Source organism: Dipodomys spectabilis, unplaced genomic scaffold, assembly GCF_019054845.1.
Source record: "Dipodomys spectabilis isolate Male_0828 unplaced genomic scaffold, ASM1905484v1 ptg000078l, whole genome shotgun sequence".
Classification (NCBI taxonomy): domain Eukaryota; kingdom Metazoa; phylum Chordata; class Mammalia; order Rodentia; family Heteromyidae; genus Dipodomys; species Dipodomys spectabilis.
The window spans coordinates 6191711-6205926 of record NW_024870755.1 but is presented as its reverse complement, the minus strand read 5'-3'; positions in this window follow the sequence as shown (position 1 = coordinate 6205926).

Genomic DNA, 14216 nt, shown 5'->3' with positions numbered 1-14216 from the left:
ACAAACCTCACAAACCTTGCTGTAAATCATGTAGGTTCCCTTGAGAATTGTCCTTAACCAGGAAAAATACTCTTACTGTGTGAAAACAAGGTTTTAGTGGAATTTAAACTCAAAGTTTTTTTAAAAAATAAGAAATGAAAATTTTTGAATTTCTTAAATTACCAAACAGTAATTTTCTGTAAAAGATAATTTGGTTCAAATTATTAGGGAGAGAGTGTCCTCCACAATGAAAGAAGACATTGGGTTTACACTTTTCTGTTTGTAATACTTTCCACAATATCTTTCCATGTGAAGCAGTGAAACACAGAAAAAAATCTGATTGGATACTTCAAACCAACGATTTCACATTTCTAAGTAGCTCAAAAATATAATATCCTTATTAACATGAGATAGTGAAGACTTCTCCTATTACATAAGCCAAAAACTTTTGGGATCAGAAAAGATTTAAGAAAATTGAAAAGGTATAAAAAACGCATTCTTCAAAGCCCTAGCTAAGCGTATTGGCTTCTGCAGTGGAGGGAGGCCAAAACTGTTTGATATAGATTGTCTTAATGTTTTTGCTACCTAAAGTGATTTTACAGAGTCTATTGGGCTCCGTGTATTGCAGAACAAATTGAAGGCATGAAAGTAAATTTGAAATCCAAATAAAAGAGTTTTGAAAGAGAAACCATGAAGATATAGCAGTGCTGGAGGCCTTATTGCCCTTCAGCTTTACTAGACCTGAAGCCAAGAAGCTGTGATTAATTGGAAATCAGTCAAGAGCTAAGAGGAGAACATTGAAGTAGAACATAGAAGTATTGCCTTTGTAACAGACACTGTAATCCAAGGAATGGGTGATTTAACTCTATTCTTCTCCATACATCTTGTTGAGCAAATGCAAGACCATGAGAAAAATAATCTATTGAAATAATTCTGCAAAGAATAACTTCACTGTTCTCGATATGGTATATAAAGAGAGACTTAAGAGAGAAGATAAAAGTAGAGTATTCTTCGGTTTCTTCTAAGCATCTTGTTAGCAAAATATATCTTTGAGGTTAGAAGTGATTGAAGCAAAAAGTGGTGGAGTATTTCTTTTTGTTTTATTTTTAATATTTAATGCCATGAATTTATTCTAATCTACTACCGTTCAAGAACTGGGTTACATTATCAAGTAAAGCTAAACAAACAAATGGAGAGTTCTCTGGTGTTCCTCAACCCCAAATGATTCACCTTTGAAACTGGAGGTCTCCTTTCTTAGGTCTGTTCCCTGTCTAGATACCCAGGGGTGGGTGCCAATGCTCTCAAGGTAGAGTATTTATTTTTGAGGGCACTTTAGACAAGAGAAGATTTTCAAGGAAAAAGAAAAAAGAAAAAAAATTATAGCTAAATATTTGTGATTAAAGATTCTTGGACTGGTTTTTTGGAGACAAAGTTTTGCATTACAGTTTATCCTCATTAACATAGATGTTGAGTTTTCGTGGCAACCAAATGCAAAGGGGAAGTTTAATGGACTCACTTGGACAAGTAAACAGTATAATAGAAAATAATGAGAAATAAAATTTGGTGAAATATTTTGAACAATTACTTTGCCAGAACAAAGAAGGAAAGATATAATTCAAAATCACTTGAGTTTATTAAAAGTATGAAAAAAGAGTAATGAAGACAGATGAGAGAAAACACACAGAAATGTTTCTCTCCAGTGAAGTAATGCGTTCTTGATCTTGTTTCTTCCATTCTATCTTCACAAGCTATCAAGTGTGTCTCATGACTGGAGTGTCCAGTTCAGACAAAGAGCATTCACAGATGAAAATATTTGCAGTAGATGTAGGTGATTTATAACCTTTGACAATGTACTTAATCTGTTCTAAATTCTCCCCTACCCCAAACTGCCCTCTTTGAACAGCTTTGTTTGCTTTTCCCAAGACTGCCCTTCAATAACTTCTTAAAATTTTGATAGGTCATATTCATACTCTCTAGAGATTGCTGTTTGGTTGTGATTTTTGTGTTTTTTGTTTGTTTTGTTTTTTAACTGAATTTCAAAAGGTTGTGCAAGTATGTTACAATTAAATATGTCCATCTAATTGTCAAATGCTCCAGGATCAGAGTCACTCCTTCAATCGTTCTCAACCAACCCCTTCTCCAAGATTTATTTCAGATTTACCACTTCATTTATTACATGTGTATATTGAGTATTCTAGATATATTTACCCCTTGTTCCATTTTTCATTCATTCTATGTCTTTACTATTATTCCTCTCAGGTTTCAATTTCCTGATAGTCATTCTGTTAAACTGTCTGTTAATATTTTGAAAGGTTTATATACATTCCATGCGGTTTCAATCCCGCATATACATGAACTGATGTCAGCTTATATTTACATAATTCATTTGCAAGACTGGAGATGTGAAGCACCTAGACATGACTTTATTCTCATCCATTTGGAAGATTAATCTTTAGTCAACAAGAAAGTTTAAAAATGGCTTAGAATTTATTCCTACTAGTTTTTATAAATGGCTTTGTAAAATGGTGTGATTATTTTATTTTACATGAGATAATATTTTCTACTACCTATAATCTTTGGAAAAAGAAGAAAACTAAGATTTACTACTATAGAGGAATATAGAAATAGAAGACAGATTTTATGTTTGTCACATCTCTGATGAGTACCCATATTCAAGACTTAAAGTCTTCTAACTATGTTAGACAGGGAAAACATAAAGCAACAAATGATAAGACAACTATTAGTGACTTTTTATAATGTACCTTCTTATGTGATGAAATTTACTTTATTAGTTAATATTTGGGTTTGAAATATGGGATGCTGTTCTGTTTAACACATTTCAGGAAGGCAGCTACTGAACAACGCCAATGGTGTGGGGGGTAATATTTCTACACTTTAATGAATGGTTGAACTTGTTTGGAATTAATGCTGGGTAAATAAATCAATTCTATTGTAACTTGCCCCCTACATTGAAAAACTTGTAATGTCACTATCATCTACTTGTCAAGTATTATTCTGGCGAATGTGATTTTAAAAAGTTTATTTGAAAAGGAATATACTTTCAGAATATTAAATGTAGGTTATCATTGGTTTGAGAATGACAACGTTTTTATACTACAGAACCAAGTTTTACTGAAGTAACAGTTTTTTGAAGCACTGAGGATCTTCTCAATTAAAGATTTTCTAAATTATATTTGACCTCTAAGTCAAGATTTCCTAGCCTAGGTAGACCAATTATGGATCTACCATTCCAGGAAGTATTTTTTGACCTACTTATGCTGGGCTGAAATCTTTCATTAATCATTAGGAGAGGGGTATTAAAAATAATCTTGTGACATTTGTGATTTTGTTCACTCAAATGGGCTTGTCATCTGTAATTTGAAACTTTGAATTACAGTACTTTCTCTCATATTTAATGATCTCATCTTTCATTTTAAGTTGACTTGCATTTCACAATAGCTTACTGCTAAATCCTACAAGGAATTAAGGACCTGAAATATTATAGGAAATGAGAAATTGAGACGAGTCTTCAATTACTTTCTGTTGGCATGTTGCATGGGCCTAGGTGAGAAGTCTTGCTCTTGTTATCTGATGATGCAGATAATTGGGAGCTGGTATCCTAGGACCCGTGGATCTTGCAGAAGAATAATAGCTTTTAGACATCATATCAGCAAAATTTTGGTATAATCAGTAAGAATGCTTCAGAAATATGGAGAAAAACAGTTTGGGACCAGCGACTTAAAACAATAAACAGAGCAGCATAGTAAAATCCTTTATAGATTAGAGGAAAACAATACTGTTTTTTTACCATGTGAATTCAGAAGACCAAGAACACTTAGAAGATATTACAAGTTTATACAGAAGATATTGCATTGATACTTTTTATATTCTAATATTCTAATCCTAATTATTTATATTCCAAACTATTTATGGGAATAAATATCAATTTAGTTGTCAAATTATCATCTAATTCTAGTAAGTTTCACTGTGTGAAATTTAAGATCAGCACATGTAAATAAAAATATAAGTATATATAATATAAGAAATTGTTTTCCATTGTTCTGTTGTGGTTAGGGTATCAAAGGCAACTCCGTTTTAAAGTATTGTTCCATTATCTCTACTTCAGTTTTTGGTACAGTTAGATCTAAAGCTTCACCATTTCAAGATTTACAGCCTAGAGGCAAGAGGAAACACTGTGATTAAAACATTACCAATTTAAGGCCTAATATTGAAGAGAAACATATGGACTTGTCCAGGAGTTATGGAAATATTTGTTGATAGAAAGTCAGTTATTTTTAGAATCTTTGTAGTTATAAGAGTGAATTTGTAGTATAAATAAAGGTCTTTGAAAATGATTTGGATTAATCTTGTGTTTTGTGTCCTACTCCCAAGAAGATGAGTTATTTTCAAGTGTTAATAGTTTATGACTGAATCTTCAGTATCATAAGAAATTTTGAAAAGATGTAGTAGTATTGATGTCTTTTTTTGGGGGGGTGGGTCCGGTAGTGGGGCCTGAACTCTGGGCCAAGGTGCTGTCCCTCAGCTCTTCAGCTCAAGGGTAGAGCTCTACAACTTAAGCCACAGCACCATTTGCAGCTTCGAACCCAGGGCCTCATGCATGCAAGGCAAGCGCTCTACCACTGAGCCCCTTCCCAGCCCTTTATGTCTTTTAAAACAAATTGTATTCACAAGTTGGAGAATCTTTCATTCATGCTTAGGTCTTGGTGTCTATAATTTTTAACTTCTCGTTCCTAACATTAATGATTGGTCAGATGGCATTTTTGGGTATATGAAAGGTAATATATTTTTTTGAGGTCAAAGGTGATTTTTATATGTCTTGCTTTAATGGCATTCTAAAGTAGCAACTTTCTCTCAAAATATTGGGTATAAAAAGAAATCAAAATACTTCTAATGGTAAACAAATTAGGTGAGCTACAATGTGGAAATGATTGGTCCATAAGATCTGCGGTCTGTTTCCATAAGGAATTGGGGAGGTCATTCTTTCAGTAAGACTGTGTTAAACAGTGATAGGGTCCCCAGGCAGTGCAGTGTTGAGTGAAGGGATACAATATGATTTCTACTATTTTGAGCTAGAAATCAAGAATGTTATACTTTATCAGTTCCTTTCACCAGAGAGGTATGCATTGCTTATGAATTTTGAGTTTTCATATTACCGTTACCTATTTTCTAACAAAGATAAAGTGAAGTGAAATATTATGAGTGTACACAATAATTCTGAGAATTTCTCCTAGAATTTGTAGACTAAGTGCTGGTATTTTAGTCATAAAATAGAATGAGGTTAATTGATACAGTGGGAGATGGATCTCAGGATAACACTTACCATGTGTGCAATGTTGTACTAGGAATTACAACTCTGAAGACTTCAGTATCATCATCTGAGAATTAATAATGTACATAGTTCCACTTTATGGAATTATTGTGAGGATTAAATTAGATACCATAGTTAAAGTATGCGGAAAAACAATCAAATAGCATTTGGCACATTCTACCTGTTATTTTAACATTTGATGAATTCTAACATTTTTACCTTGATTCTATATTGTGTCTCTTTATGATGTGCAATGTGACGTATTGATATTCATTGCATTGATCACTTTTCTGTCACTATGAGGAAAATACCTGCGAAGAAAATTTCTTTTTTTTTGTGTCTGGTCGTGGGCCTGAACTCTAGGCCTGGGCGCTGTCCCTCAGCTCTTCAGCTCAAGGCTAGCGCTCTACCACTTGAGCCACAGCGGCACTTCTGGCTTTTTTTTCTGCTTATGTGGGGCTGAGGAATCAAGCCCAGAGCCTCATACATGCAAGGCAAGCGCTCCACCACTGAGCCACCTTCCCAGCTCTGCAAAGAAAATTTCTGAGGAGGAAACTATTATATTGACTCATGGTTTAAGAGAACGCAGTTTAAGATGTCTCCATTGTTTTTAAATATATTTTTATTATCTTAACTAGTTGTACAAGGAATTTCCATTCAATAAATCATTTTTTAAGTATAATGGATATTTATGTAACTTTTCCCTACCCTTCCAAACCTCACCCCACCTTCATTTTTATTAGTTTCATACTATCTGCATTGAATATACTGTCTTCACTCTCTTCCTCCATAACTCTCTTTATTCCTTCCCTTTGATTCCCCCTCTCTTCCAAGTGATAATTTCCTGGAATTCATTTTGTTGGATTAAAAGTTCAATTTTATAAAAAAATTACACCTTTTAAATACTCCTCTGCAAATAGCATGCTTTGGTTAATATTGTTGTGTCAACTTGTATAAAGCTCTAGCTTCCAAATATGAGACAGAACATGGGTCCTTTGTGTGTCTGGTTCTGACCTAGTTTACTTAACATATTTTTAGATCTATCTATTTCTTTGCAAATAATGTAACAATCTTCATAATTGATAGGTGCAATCCAATTGTGTATATATGACACACTTTCTCCAATCATCCTTCTGCCAAAGGGCATCTGGGCTGTTCCCATAACTTGGCTATGGTGAATAGTGAAGTAGTGAATATGGTTGTGAAAGTGTTTTTACTGTAACCATTTGGAAGAATTCATCACTATCTTTCTGGGAGCAATCCTCTAACCTGTTTTCCAGAATAAGCACATCCTTCCCTTCATCTCCATCACAACGTATTGCAAGTCCTCAAAAACACACTACCCCATACAGGTCTCAATAAGCTAAAACCACACTGTGCCCATATTCTTCTATGTACTTTCCTAATGTGGGAATGAGGGACATAACAACAGAGTAAAAGTAAGAAATATGCAATTAGTTAGCTAATATCATATTTAAAATCTTGTTAAGCTCTAACTAATAGCCTCACTTACTATTATTTTAATCTTTATTTGATTATCTCCTAAATTATAACAGGTGAGTTAAATACCAAGGCAAAAAGTGTGGTTGGATTTTGACATTCATGTGTGAGGATGCACAATATGGGCAAATAGATGGATTGGAATTAATAACCATTATCCATTTGGTAAAGTAGAGATGATTTTTCCAAACTGATTCTCACAATTCATATTCCATTCAACAAAAAGAAACGTGTAACGATTCCCTTTGTTTTGCACTTTATTAACTTTTGTTTCCATTTTATTTTATAATGAAGGATGATTTCTTAAATCTACTGTAGATACAAAAATATGTTAAGATATTTCTATCCGAACGCATTGATACGTACATACACATATATATTACACAGGTTACAATGATAATTTATAACTTCTGTAACTGTACAATTTACTAAATTATTAAAAACATCGATGGCTCATGCCTGGAATCCTGGTTACTCAGGAGGCTGAGATCTGACGATCATATTTTGAAGCCATTCTGGGCAGGAAAGTCCATGAGCCTCTTATCTCCAAACAACCAACAGAAAATCAGAATTGGAACTGTGGTTCAAAGTAGTAGAGTGGTAGCCTTGGGAGAAAAAGCTCAGGACATCACCCAGGCTCTTAGTTTAAGAACCACAATCTACCAAAGAAAATCTATTTAATTTACACCTGTGTAAGTAGAGTATTTTCATCACCCAAATGCACATTCATGCTCATTTGTAAGGTAACTCTGCTTTGTCTGAAGTACCAATAAATATTATAACTTAAGTAGAAAGCATTGGAACGTGGGTTCATTCTATCTCTCTCATGGATTTTTCTCCACTCAAATACTCATGTGTTACAATTATTCCAAGTATTTAAAATCATAGCTTTTTATCTTTAATACCCCTAATATTAGAGTTTGAATTCAGTGTCTTGTTCTCCCTAAATGCGTTTTCTTACCACTTTGTCATGTGCCCAGCCCTAAATTAACCTGATTATTTTTGAGATAGAAACTGGCTTCCTACTTGTGTATGATCTTGGCCTCAGTCCACTTCATGTTATTCATCCTGGAATTCAGAAAAACAGGTGCATGGCATTGTGTACAGATCTTTCTGTCCAGTCTGGGCTTTAGCCACTATCCTCACAACAGTGAACTCCCATGTAGTCAGGATTTTCATAAGCTTGTCATAGCTGATTGTTTTTAACTCTTTGCATTTCCTGCAAGTTCTTGAGTACTGAATTAATTTGTGTTTTCTTGGGTTGTTTCGTTTCATTTGAATCTATGTGTTGAGTTCCTCAATTTTCCTTTTGTTTCTTTCCCTCAAGTTCTTATCTAAAGTGCTGGGACACCAATTCTTCTTGCTCAAGATAGTCAGGGTGAACGTTATTTATTTCAGAGCAATTTCAGTAACATTTAAACACCTTCATATCTATGAATGGTATACAAATGCTAAGTGCTGAGAAGGGTGATTTTATTTTCACAGCAGCCTTTGGCATACACTGACAGATTATGAAATATATGAAGATAATAAAACTACAGATGCATACCTGGAGGAGAAAAACCCGTAATTAATTGTTTGACAGAGGCTTCCCTTCTAGTGAAAGAAATATATTGCTTGATGCAGGATTTCACAAAATCATATTGCTAGGAATAGCCTAAACAATCATCTAATAATACAGACTTAAGTGTGATGAATTGACTTCCTGAATAATTTACTTTTGGGTCAAATAAAAGCAGGCTTCCAAAAAGAGAGTAGATTTTAGAGAAACATGATGAATTTTATGTAAATAGGTCCTTAGCTGGTTTTGTTAATTTGCGAAGTAATACAGGGGAATAAATTACAGCAAGGAAAAAACTTAAAGAATGTCACATGGTGCTTCTAACGCATTTATAAGATTATTTCTTTGTTGCTTTGTATGTCCGTCCCCCACAGTATAACCCCTGCTTTCACTATATTTGATGTCAGTATAACTTGTGGAGGAGATGGGGAAAAACAAGTCGTTTAAGGATACAGGTGGACCTGTTGCAACAATGAGAAGTGCAAATTGTCATGTCCAAAACGAGCTTTACAACATCGGTGCGGGGGGGGGGGGGGGGGAAGGGAAGGATTGGGACTGGGGAGGGAGGGGGGAGGCTGGGAAGGGATGTGAAGGGTAAACAAAGGAGGACGCTGCAATGCTTGGTAAGAAATGTACCCATTATACTGCCCATGTAATTGTAACCCCTCTGTACTGTATGTTCACAAATGAAATAAAATAAATAAATAAATAAAAATTTAAAAAAATGTCACATGGAAATACTCATTTGTGTCTGTGTGCATGCACGAGTGAACGCGCACACGCACATGTGAATGTGCTCATGCATGCATTCATCATTCTTGAGGCTTGATAGTGTCTGAGAACTATTCCTAAACTTCTGTGCTCAAGGATAGTGGTCTACGACTTCAGCCACTGCTACACTGATGTGTTTTTTTTTTTAGATAATTGCTTGTATTTTCATGATTGAACTGGCTTTGAACAGTGGTCTTCAAATCTCAGACTCCCGAGTAGCTAGCTAAAATTATTCAGCCTCTGAGTAGCTAATTAAAATTCTGCCTGTCCTCTATGCTTCACTGCTCTTTTACTCTTTTCTTGAGGTATTCACAAGCCTAAGTCATATATATGTCTAGTTGCTTTAAAAAAATACTCTTACTGCTTGGCATCAGGGGCCCCCATGTGTACTCTTAACTACTTAGGAGGCTTTGGAAGAGAATCCAAGCCGAAAATTTAGTGAAGTTCCTTCTCAGTCTGTAGCTGGGTGCATAGGATCATTTCCACCATCCTGCACAATCTAGAGACTAAGTTTGGAAAGATTGCGGATCCAGACCAGTCAAGGTAGCAAGCTAGACAAGTTGGTGTGCAACTCTGATGCCATTGATGAAGGGAAGGTTAAAAGGACAGATCAGGTGCATGTTCTTTTGTAAAGGGAACCCCTCTCCTAAAATTAACCACTGATAAGACGCCAGCCTAGCAAGAACAACATACCCCAAGTGGAAATCCCCACAATTTCCCAAAACCAAAATAAAAATATACAATAACCCCCAAAAACTTAGTAAAATCTCTTCTTTTCTCTAATATCAGCTTTATCTGATTATCATATGATGTGACAGAATAGTTTCTTCATTAAACTTAAGATAATTTAAAAAGACCTAGAAAATTCTTTCTCATTTATTAAGTGCAAACGAATGGCAAATTGTCTCATTTCTTACATATTGGACTACCACTATAAATTCATCTTATGATTATTATTAATAGTAACATATTCTGATTTATTGCTTTACTTTGTAACAGTTTTTAAACTTTTTGCTTCTCTGCTGAAATTGAAATATTTAAATACTATCATCAAAGTGTATTCCTTGAGTACTTAGGGCAGTTTTTTTTACAAAGTTTTCAACCAATGGCTTCTAAGAATTCTTAATTGGTATATTATTTGGTTTATTTTTAATTTAAATTTAATTTTATTGTAATAAAAATGTACAGGGCTGGGAAGGTGGCTCAGTGGTAGAGCGTTTGCCTTGCATGCATCAAGCCCTGGGTTCGATTCCTCAGCACCACATAAGCAAAAAGAAAAAAGCCGGAAGTGGTGCTGTGGCTCAAATGGTAGAGTGCTAGCCTTGAGCTGAAGAGCTGAGGGACAGTGCCCAGGCCCCACGACCAGACCCAAAAAAACAAAAACAAAACCAAAGCTAAAAATATACAAAGGGGTTAAAGTTACATAAATACGATAATGAGTCCATTTCTTAAGGAAGGAAAATTGTTATCTCTTCCATCGATTTTTTTGTACACACAAAACAAGAACTACTGATGCTTTTGCTGTTGCTATTGATCAATGGGTACTTGTGCTTTCCTTGTTCATGGATTTTTTATTATAAAATTGATATACAGTGGGTTTACATTAATTAAGTCAACTAAAGATTACACTTCATTTTATTTTCTAAATTTCAAATTTGAACTTAAATGTTTTGTTTCTTTAGGGTAATTCTTTTTGCAGAGTTGTAGGATTAGTTAATTTAATTTTGCATGATTTTTACACATGTAAATTATTCAGATACATTATATTTTGCTCTTAAAATATTTAACATGTGACTATTTAAAAATTATTTTCTTAATTTTTATATGGTAAATGGTTTTAAATAAATTTATTTTCTTATAGTTATGAACATATTTGTCCAGGTAGCAAATACTTACTGTATTTTCAAGAAGCACATACTTTATTAAGAAAGGCTTCATTACCTGGTCACTTTTTGGAAATATTTGTACTTGAATTAAAAAAAAAATTTGAGCTGAGCATGGTGATTTGTGGCATCCATTTTCTAGCTATTGTGGGAAGTGTAAATAGGGTTTGTAATTCAAGAGTGACAGAAACTACAAGACCTTATTATAAAACTATTCAGAGTGAAATGATTATAGATAAGCCATCCATAGCGTTATATAGAGCACCTCACTATCATATTCTAAATCTTGAGTTAAAACACCAGTAACATCAATCTTTTGTCAAAGTAAAATGTCACATGTTTCAAAATATTTATTATTTAAAACTTATTTGCAAAGATTCTCATGTCTTCTATTAATTTCAATTTACTTAATCTATTAAAATCCAAGTATATTGTGACTATTTTATTTCTACTAAACTTTTAAATAGTACGAACAATATAATGATTTCATATATTAACATACCTTTACTATTTGTGATAATTTCCTCCGTTAAATATGATAATATAAACATTCAAAATGTGTGTATGTGGTATGTGGATGTGCATGTTTATGTGGTTTCTGTGTGTGTGTGCTTTGTGTGTACTTTGTAATGCTTGCAAGATCACACCATTGCCTCACATATGCTAGGTCAATGTTTGACCACTGAGCTATACTGTCTAGTTATAATCCAAATAATGTTTTAAATCATGACTTTTAAACTTTCATTCCTAGTATGCTTTTTCAAAATTATATATGATAAAATGTGATCCATAGTCTATCCACGCTAGCAAATTTTATTGTTATTTTGAATATTTCCACTGACTTTCCACTTCCAAAGTCTTGTGTTTGTTATTGATAAAGGTTTTACTTTGCTTCTTTTCTCTCTTATTTCTTTTGCCCTTTGGAGATTACCTGTTCTTTCTCTTATGTCTTTGGAAATTAATTATCATATTCTTATTACAATTTCTTTACATTGTAACAGGTATATACAATGCTTTATTTTCTATTTTATTTTTTCCCATTTTCACTGACTTTTATTCCAAACTATTAGCTGGGCTAAAAAGAAACTTGACTCAGGACACTTTATTTTTCTCCTTCTCTTCTCTGAAGTTTTTCTGTTTTTTGAAACATAAGAGCAATGACATATAGCTCCTATGTGGTCCATCATTCTTTCCACTCTCATTCTCCTCTGTTTACAGCTCAAGTTGTTATCATTCAGCTTTATTATGCTACAGCATTATCTAAATCTTAACTCATTCCTAAATTAATTTTAGTTGTTTCAAATATTCTCTAAAGACATATCTCTATATGTACTCTATATATAATATCTGAGGTCATGTGTTTTCACAAGGTACAAAATATGAGTGACTATCAAATATCTAGATATCTCTGTAGAATATTGGTCCACCTGCTCAATATAATCGTATGTAAATTCAAGGAATACAGGTCAGTCAGAACAACCTTGTAAAATGGTGTAGCTTGAGCCTCCATACTAGATTTGAATCTTATTACCATGTTTAGTAGTTAAGGAAACATAGTTCTAAATTAAAAGCAGACACATAGAAGAAAGTAACAGATTTGTCAAAAATAAATTCTTAGTTTTATGGTGAATAGATTTTGAAAAGAATCCCATGACTTTATGAAATAAAAATAGAATCTTAAATGGGTGTATTGGCACTATTTTCTCTCGAGATTTAAAGAATGATCTTAGACTACTGCCTCAATCTTTTTTTTGTTTTGTTTTGTTTTTTGTCACTCATGGGACTTGAACTCTGGCCTTAGGTGTTGTCCGTGTGCTCTTAAGCTCAACGCCAGAGCCCTACCGCTTGAGTCACCGTACCACTACTGGTTTTCTAGGGGTTTACTGGAGATAAGAGTCTCATGGACTTTCCTGCCCGGGCTTGCTTTGAACCACAGCACTCAGATCTCTGACTCATGAGTAGCTAGGATTACAGGCGTAAGCCACAGGCACCGAGCCTACCTCAATCCTTATACAAAAATTTAAAATAAAAAATGATTATCAAACTAAATGTGAGGTGCAAAAACCTATAAAACTTAAATGTAAAAATTCATGACATTGGATCAGTAAAGGTTTTTAAAAATTTGAAGTGCAAAGCATTAGTGGCTAAAGAAAAGCAAGAATGAACTGGATTATATCAAGTGATAACGTTTCATAATTCAAAGGAGACTATAACCAAAGATAAAACATCCAACAGATGGAGGGAACATATTTGTTAATGCTATAATATTAATGCTACAATGATTCGGAACCTTAAGCATTTTTATATCTTCTAATTCTATATAAAGTTTTGCCTGAATAGGATATTTCTTTAAAGAACATATGTAAATTAATATTCAAGAGGAGGAGCATATGAAATAAGCTCCTCTTTAGTATCTAAGAAAAAAGAAAAAGAAAACTCACTAGCATGACCCTAATATAAAAAGATGACACAAAATATAGCAATGCATTTGTGGAGAAATTGATATACTCCTCATAGTGATTTTATTTGTATAATACTGCAATCATTTTAGCAAGCAAGTTTTCAAGTCTTCAAAAGGTCAAAGAGAATTGTATAGGATCCATTCATTACACTTCTATGAATATATTAAAGAGAAGTAAGAAATGTGTTTGGACAGAGAATTGTAGTTCATTGACAGTGCACTTGAATAGTATGTGTGAAACCCTGGAAATAATCCCCAAAAACAAATTTTGAAAAGACACACTGTAGAGGATGTATGCTGGACAAATTCCTGTAACAGAATTTTATGTCTATTTTAATGTCTGTTCTAAAATTCATAGCATTTCTATTTGAAGAAATGCAAGTTTGTGAAAATTAAGCTTTGAAAACCTATGAAGGTAGAATTCACTTCCAAAGCACTAAAATGTATTCAATAAAAGGAGATAATATATTGTAAATTAATTACATGTCAGCAAAAAAACTATTGTTAAAAATTCTTCACCCAAAATGCACAATACTTAAGATATTTTTGGTGTTGGCTAAAAACTCTGTAAACTACAGCGTTTAAAACAAAGATGTGATTTCTGTTTATTATGAGGTTTTTTTTGTCTGTTATTTTGAGTTTATACGGCAATAACACAATCAAAAAGTCTATGTGATAACTGGAATACCTAGGAATTATGCATCACTTATAAGTAATCGATAACCTTTTCTG